The 6,992-nt window shown below is 40.8% G+C and overlaps 1 pseudogene; it reads right to left on the bottom strand.

Annotated features, from left to right (window-relative positions):
- Window positions 1–1,026: 1,026 nt before the first annotated feature.
- On the bottom strand, window positions 1,027–6,992 carry LOC118723058 (annotated as a pseudogene).

Genomic DNA, 6,992 nt, shown 5'->3' with positions numbered 1-6,992 from the left:
GCTCCAAAGCCTCGGCCTTATGCTACTCGGCACTCCAACCCCAGAATTCCCACTTGCTTAGTTCACCTGAGAGTGCTGGAGAATGATCTGATGACATGGAGTCACATTAAAATGTGAATAATTGACAGGCCTTCTTCCCACCTCAATCCTGCCCTCACCCTCACTGTCAAATCAAGTCAATCTCCCAGGCTCTGTGTTTTAGGTAATATGGAGAAGCAATCTGGGGATAGGTTCGGGGTGAGAAGTTGGTTTTTCTGTTGTCCCATCACTCACAACACTGGGAAAATTATAAGGCAGCAGCCGGTGGCAACTCGGAGCTTCTTCGAGGGCGGGAGGGCTATATCCCTGTCCTGCTTCCTCCCACCACCACGCACGGAGGGCAAGCCCAGCCCACCTCATGCCATCGCCTCTCCAGTCTTGTACTTTAACAAAGAAATGGAATTCTAACACATGCTACGACCTACATGAACCCTGATGAGCGATACAGACGAGCACATTATGCTAAATGAAAGAAGCCAGCTACAATAGGACAGATACTGTATGACTCCACTTATAGCAGTGCCTAGTACAGGCAAATTCACTGAGACAGAAACTAAAATAGAGCAGCGTTTTTCAACCGCTGTTCCGCGGCACACTAGTTGCCTGGTGTGCCGTAGGTGCAGACAAGACAAGAATTTTATAATTTTTCACTATTTTGTTTACTTAATATTTCATAATAAAGTAATTATAAAATACTTTCTTTGTGTTTATTTGATTCCTATTCAAGAGAATTACTTTATATATAGTCAATATAGGCACAGAGTTAAATTTTTTAACATTTTCTAATGGTGGTGTGCCTCGTGATTTTTTTCATGAAACAAGTGTGCCTTTGCCCAAAAAAGGTTGAAAAACACTGAAATAGAGGTTACCAGGGGCTTGGGGAAGCGGAATGGGGAGTTTCTATTTGAAATGAGGAAGAAGTTCTAGAAAGCAGGCATACCTCAGAGATATTGCAGTTTTAATTTCATACCACCACAACAAAGCAAGTCATAATTCTTTTTGCTGGTGGATGCTCTTGCCTTCAATTTGCAAAGACTGCAGCATCTGTGATGCGCAATAAAGAGAAAGTCAATAAAACAAGGTGTGCCTGTGGGTGGTGGTGAGGGCTACACGACATTGTGAGAGTACTAGTGCCACTGAACGGCACACTGAATGGCACACTATGTATATTTAACCACAATTTCAAAAGTTACAACAACACAAATACAAAAGAGAAAAATTAGCAAAGGGAGACAAAAATCACACACAGTTCCCCCACCTCCCACCTCACCCATCCCTCACTGACACCAGCTTTAGTCCTGGCACTTCAGTGTCTGTCTGTCTTCTCTGGTTAGGGTTCCACCCAGGGAGGTCTGGCTCCTAGAGCCAGCAGAGAGGCTCGACTGTTCCTGATTTGCGGTTCCTGGTTTGCATTTTATCTATTCTCTCAGGAAGTGAACTCCATTCTTATTCCCCTTGCTCTTCTATGCTATCCCTGCACCAAACTCCCAAGGATTGGTTAGTGTGTGGCCTTGAATCCATATTCATTATTTTCAGGTAAACCTTGATGTGACCCAGGTCAATCCATTCCTGCTTTCAGTAGATTCCACCGGACCCTTAGGGGCTGGATAGATGCATCAAATTATTGAGCCAGCCACTAGGAAAAAATATGAAGTTTTCCCTCTCCCCTTCTTTACCATGTGCTTAGTATTTCTGTAACACAGTAGTTATTCATTCATTAGATCTGAATCACTAATTATTATGCCATGCAGCTGTGTTGTACAGCATAATGGTTAAGAGCATATGACTGAAAACAAACTTTTATGCACTAGTGTGTGACCCTGGGCAGTCTCCTCAACTCCCAATGCCTCAGTTTCCTCATCCATAAAGTGGAGATAATATTCATCCCTATCTCATAGGATTCTGATGTCCTTTAAATGTGTTACACATAAAGGGTTTAGGGAAAATACCTAACATGTATTTAGCACTCACAGTGTTGTTCCTCTGGTTATTGGAGTCAGTCTAATACCTCAATCTTTGTTGCTCATTGCTGATGTGCGACATTGTTTGTTCCAAATGTCTGACACTCTTAAACCCACAAGTTGAGGAATGGGGTGCAAGAGAATGACTTTACTTTTTCCTTTATAATTCTTTCTACAATTTTTTCACCACTTGTACTACAGAGGCCAAAATGCCAGCCAGCCATCTGGCACATGCTAATCCAACCACTGTTCTCCACCTCATTAGAATTCTCAAGAAAAATACTCTCTTTTAAAACTGTAGGATCCAAACCTGTAAGCAAAGGGGAAGAGAAATGAGGGGCAACATTGGAAACTCTGGTCTAGCTATTCCTGTCTCCATCCCCTAGACTTCCCAATTATGTGAACCTACAAATTCCTTTTTTTTCCCTCTCAGAGGCTAGTTTCAGTCGCTTGCAACTAATAGAGTCTTGATTGATAATCTTGAAAATGATGTCACTGAAAACAATAATGGAAATATTAATATCCATTTGATCTCTCTCTTCCACCAGTGTTTTTTCTAACATACTTTTTTTTTAAATCTTCACATGAGGATATTTTCATTGATTTGAGAGAGGAAGAGGGGGAAAGAGGGAGGGGAGGAAGAAGGAAGAGAGGGAGGGAAGGAAAGACAATGATATGAGAAAGAAACACCTATCGATCTATCAGTTGCCTCCTGTATGGGCATCCCACAACCTAAATATATGCCCTTGACTGGAAGTCATACCCACAACCTTTTTGGCATACAGGATGACACTCAACCAATTGAGCCACTTGGCCAGGCTGTTTCTGACGTGCTTTTAAAGAAGAAGAATAAACTTAATTTGTAGCTAAATGACTGAGGACATCATTGTATTCTGAAGATTCACTAAGGAACAACAAAAACAGAATTCACTATCTTGAATTCAAGCCAGCCTATTCTTCAAAGACTTTATGAAGCATTAAAAGAGACTTCCACACTCATTTCAGCAACTGTAGCACTCGAATAATGAGGCGCTCACTACAGAGTTGATAATAGATGGGTTGACTCTTCCTGACACCGACCTCCTTAGGCTTCCACTGTGGTCTCCTTGCACCCCCTACCCAGGTCTCCTGGAGTGAGACCCATCAGGCCTCCTGCCGTGCACCCTGCTTTTTGCTGTAGCCTCTGTGTCCTTTCCTCCGCTACTGCTGGCTGCTGCTCCCAAGACTCAATTTAGACATTATGAGTCATGAAGAAATTATCAAAATATGGATATTCCCTTTGGGATCTTCTTAATTTTGATTTTTCAATACTAAGTGTGAAAATGTAAAACAAGTTATCATCCAAGAGTTACTACCTGTAATGAATGGACACGAAGTATGAACACACAGAGATACACCTGCAGATACAGACATGCAAATACATGCACACAGGTGCACACAGACCCATAGCCACACAAAGACATGCAAAAGATGACTAAAAAAAACTTACAAATTTAGAAACACACTAAGAATCACTTTTAAGACAGGAATCATACAATTCCACCAACCAAATTATTTTCCTTCCAACAGAGATGCATGTTGCTAACATTTCATTTTTCCATGCAAATCATACATCATTCAACAATGTGTTTGTTTTATAAGGAAACTCGGTTAACAATGTCAGAGCATTCTTCAGGAGTTTAAAAACTGTGTAACAGCAATATTAAATCAAACACCAGATCACTGAACACGCTGGCTTCAATTATATGAGGGCAGATGGGGCTGACATCTATCTGGCAAATGTTTTTCTCATTTGTTTTCATAACATCAGAAATAGACTAATTAGACTTCATTTTAAATCTCACACAATTTTTATCTCGTCTCACTTTCTATCTAGTCTGAATTCTAGCCAGAAAGTCAATGAAATATAAACATTTGACCACCATTTTTGCTTCAAGGGAAGTGTGAGGTTAAGCAGCAGTATGTGGGTATTTTCTAGTAACTAACAAAAGCTACCTGATTCTAATGCACAGCGAGCCACTGTAAGGAATTTGATGGGAACAATCTACCTGTTCTCTTTCTTCTGATCCAGTCATCACAGTTTCTCTGGCCTCATAATCGGAGTTGAAGATAATCTCTCGACATGACACCTATATGCAAATACAAATTAAAAACTAATCTAAGTTAGCCAAAACCGGTTTGGCTCAGTGGATTGAGGTCGGTCTGCGGACTGAAAGGTCCCAGGTTCAATTTCGGTCAAGGGCATGTACATTGGCTGCGGCACATCCCAAGTAGAGGGTGTGCAGGAGGCAGCTGGTCGATGTCTCTCTCTCTCATCGACATTTCTATCCCTCTCCTTTCCTCTCTGTTAAAAATCAATAAAATATATTTTTTTAAAATCTAAGTTAAATATAAAGCTCAGGATTGGAAAATTTCAGACTTAAAAAAGACTTGGCAGTCATTTAGTTCAATCCCAACACTTTATTAACAAACATATCCAGAAAGATTATAAGATTTTCCCAAAGTCATAAAGGTGGGGATAGAACCACAGGCGCTAGCTCAGATGTCAGGTCAAACATTTTCTTCCACTGTTTATACCGTTTCCCTAAAGACTAGAGCACTTACCTTAAAAATCCACTCTTATTTGTCAAACTTATGATAAGAACAGTGAGCACTACATGTATGTAAATGTCATCCCAATAAATTCAATTAAATACATAGGATTATCATAACCTTTAGCATGGGGTAGTATGGAAACAAGCAAAATATTTGCATTAAATTTGTTCATGTTCTTAGAATATAAAAATCACCTCATATGAATTTACTATTTACTACTTTACTATCATTTTAAAGGTTTATAAACTATTCACTATTGAAATTTAGTAACATAAATTTGGTACTAAATGTTACCTTGTGTAAGTTAAAGCAGAATTCTTACAGTCTAAAGCGCCCTCTAGTGTTCCTATGTAAATACTTCGTTTCAGATTAAGTGTCATCCTTTCTAACTATGGGTAGAGGGTCCTTTTTGTCCTGGGCAGTCCTGGTTTATTTAGGTCTATGCTTGCCATCCTGTTGGGTTTAATACTTGCCTTGGTATTTTCACTTTAATATAGAAAGACCATCAATAGTTGCATTAAAAGAAGCTGGGGTTGGTTGAGTAGTCCTCCACTTTATATTTCCAAGCTTCCTTCGTAGTGTTGTCCAGTACCGTAAGCACATGAGCAGAGCCATGGACTGAATGTTTGTGTCCCCCCTAAAAGTTACATGTTGAAGCCCTAATTCCAAATAAGGTGTTATCTGGAGGTGGGGTTTTGGAGAGGTAGAGGTTTAGCTGAGGTCATGAGGATGGGACCCTCACAATGGGATTAGAGCCCTTATAAGAGCAAGAAATCAGAGCTGCTGCTTCTCCCCCCACCCCACCCCACCACCACACCACCACACACACACACACACACACACACACACACACACACACATTGAGAAAAGGTCAGATGTAACATAACAAGAAGCTGACCATCTGCAAACCAGGAAGTGGGCTCTCACCAACACATAATCTGCCAGCACCTTGATCTTGATCTTCCAGACTCCAGAAATATGTTTTTTAAGCCACCCAGTTATGATACTTGGTTATCGCAGCATGCACTAAGACAAGCAGCAGAGATGTCACTCTAAGGAAGGATAACCAGCAATGACCCATTTCTATTTTCCCCAACCCTTTCCAAACACAATGGAACTACTGCTTCCTTTTCAAGCTAGCAGGGTATTTGCTTACAAAACAAAATGCACTCAAGCAGGAGCTGCCAGGGACAGCAAACCCCTCTAGCCTCTGAGAGAATACCCTGATGCCCTGTGCCCTTGAGTTTACCAGTGAGGCACGCCATGCCCATGCTTAGGCATACAGGATGTGTGGAACTGCAACGGCACAGCAGGTGGGGTGAGTGGGAAAGGTGGGTTAGAATACTCAAGATGTTTTCGGGGGAAAAAGGCCAGGAGTGCTGCCTTAGAAGCATCTAGAGACCAATCTAAATACTCAACATAATAATCTGGTCATTTCTTGTATACTGCATATCTACAACAACAAACTAATATATTATTATTTGGTGAATAATAATAACGTGATGCTTTTATTTTGCAATAAGCTCAAGAATGGAAGTTCACATTTAGTAAAAACATTAAGTGCTGAATTTCCAATTCCCAAGTAAGTTGATGAATGTGAACTTGCACAAAATGTCAACATTTGCCAACCCTCAGAGCCATAAGGGACAAAGTGATATCAATTACCGAGTGAAAACCCCAACACACAGATCTGCTGAAGAAGCATGATAATGGACAACCAAATGAATTGCTATTTTGAGAACCCTGGACTTGAAGTTTATGATTTATCACATGCAGCTGTAGCGGTGCTTACCTAACATTTACAGCCAGTGATTGCTCTTCTAAATTAACTTTGCCATTTTTTTTCCACACAAAAGTTCTTAGTCTATTAATCCTTTCACAGGAAAAAAACCCCACACACAATCACCACATAAAGTCACTGAAAAATTTTTACTCCTCTGTTGTCCCATCTCCAGCTCACTTTTACCAGTGCCCACACTGGCCTGTGCAGTCCTCCTGACTTTGCTCTGTTCTGCATTTCTTTTGCTGTTTCCTTGAAGTTATCTTCTTCTCCTACGGGCCATGTCTGCCTGTCTATGTTTGGGTTCGTTTTTCTTTTAGTAACCTAAGGGATCATAAATCATGCCAAAGCCAGTGGCCTTGCCACCACCAAATCGGGTTCTGAATCCAAACACAAAGCTGACATCTGGTGTGGTCTTACACGTATTGCCTAGTTTTTCCCAAATTTCTATCTTAGGTACTATTGCCTTCTCAGGGTGAAGGACACCAATGATCATTTGTTTCCACTGATGTAGTCTGTTGGTCATGAGCTTCCTGGTCTGGGTAGTTACTGTGTTGTTCATGATGAAGGATGATCTTCAAGCAGCCAGGGAAGAAAACAACTTTGCCAATTTTTTT

This window comes from Pipistrellus kuhlii, unplaced genomic scaffold (genome assembly GCF_014108245.1).
Source record: "Pipistrellus kuhlii isolate mPipKuh1 unplaced genomic scaffold, mPipKuh1.p scaffold_m20_p_2, whole genome shotgun sequence".
NCBI classification, from domain to species: domain Eukaryota; kingdom Metazoa; phylum Chordata; class Mammalia; order Chiroptera; family Vespertilionidae; genus Pipistrellus; species Pipistrellus kuhlii.
This window is presented reverse-complemented; position numbering and strand designations above follow the sequence as displayed.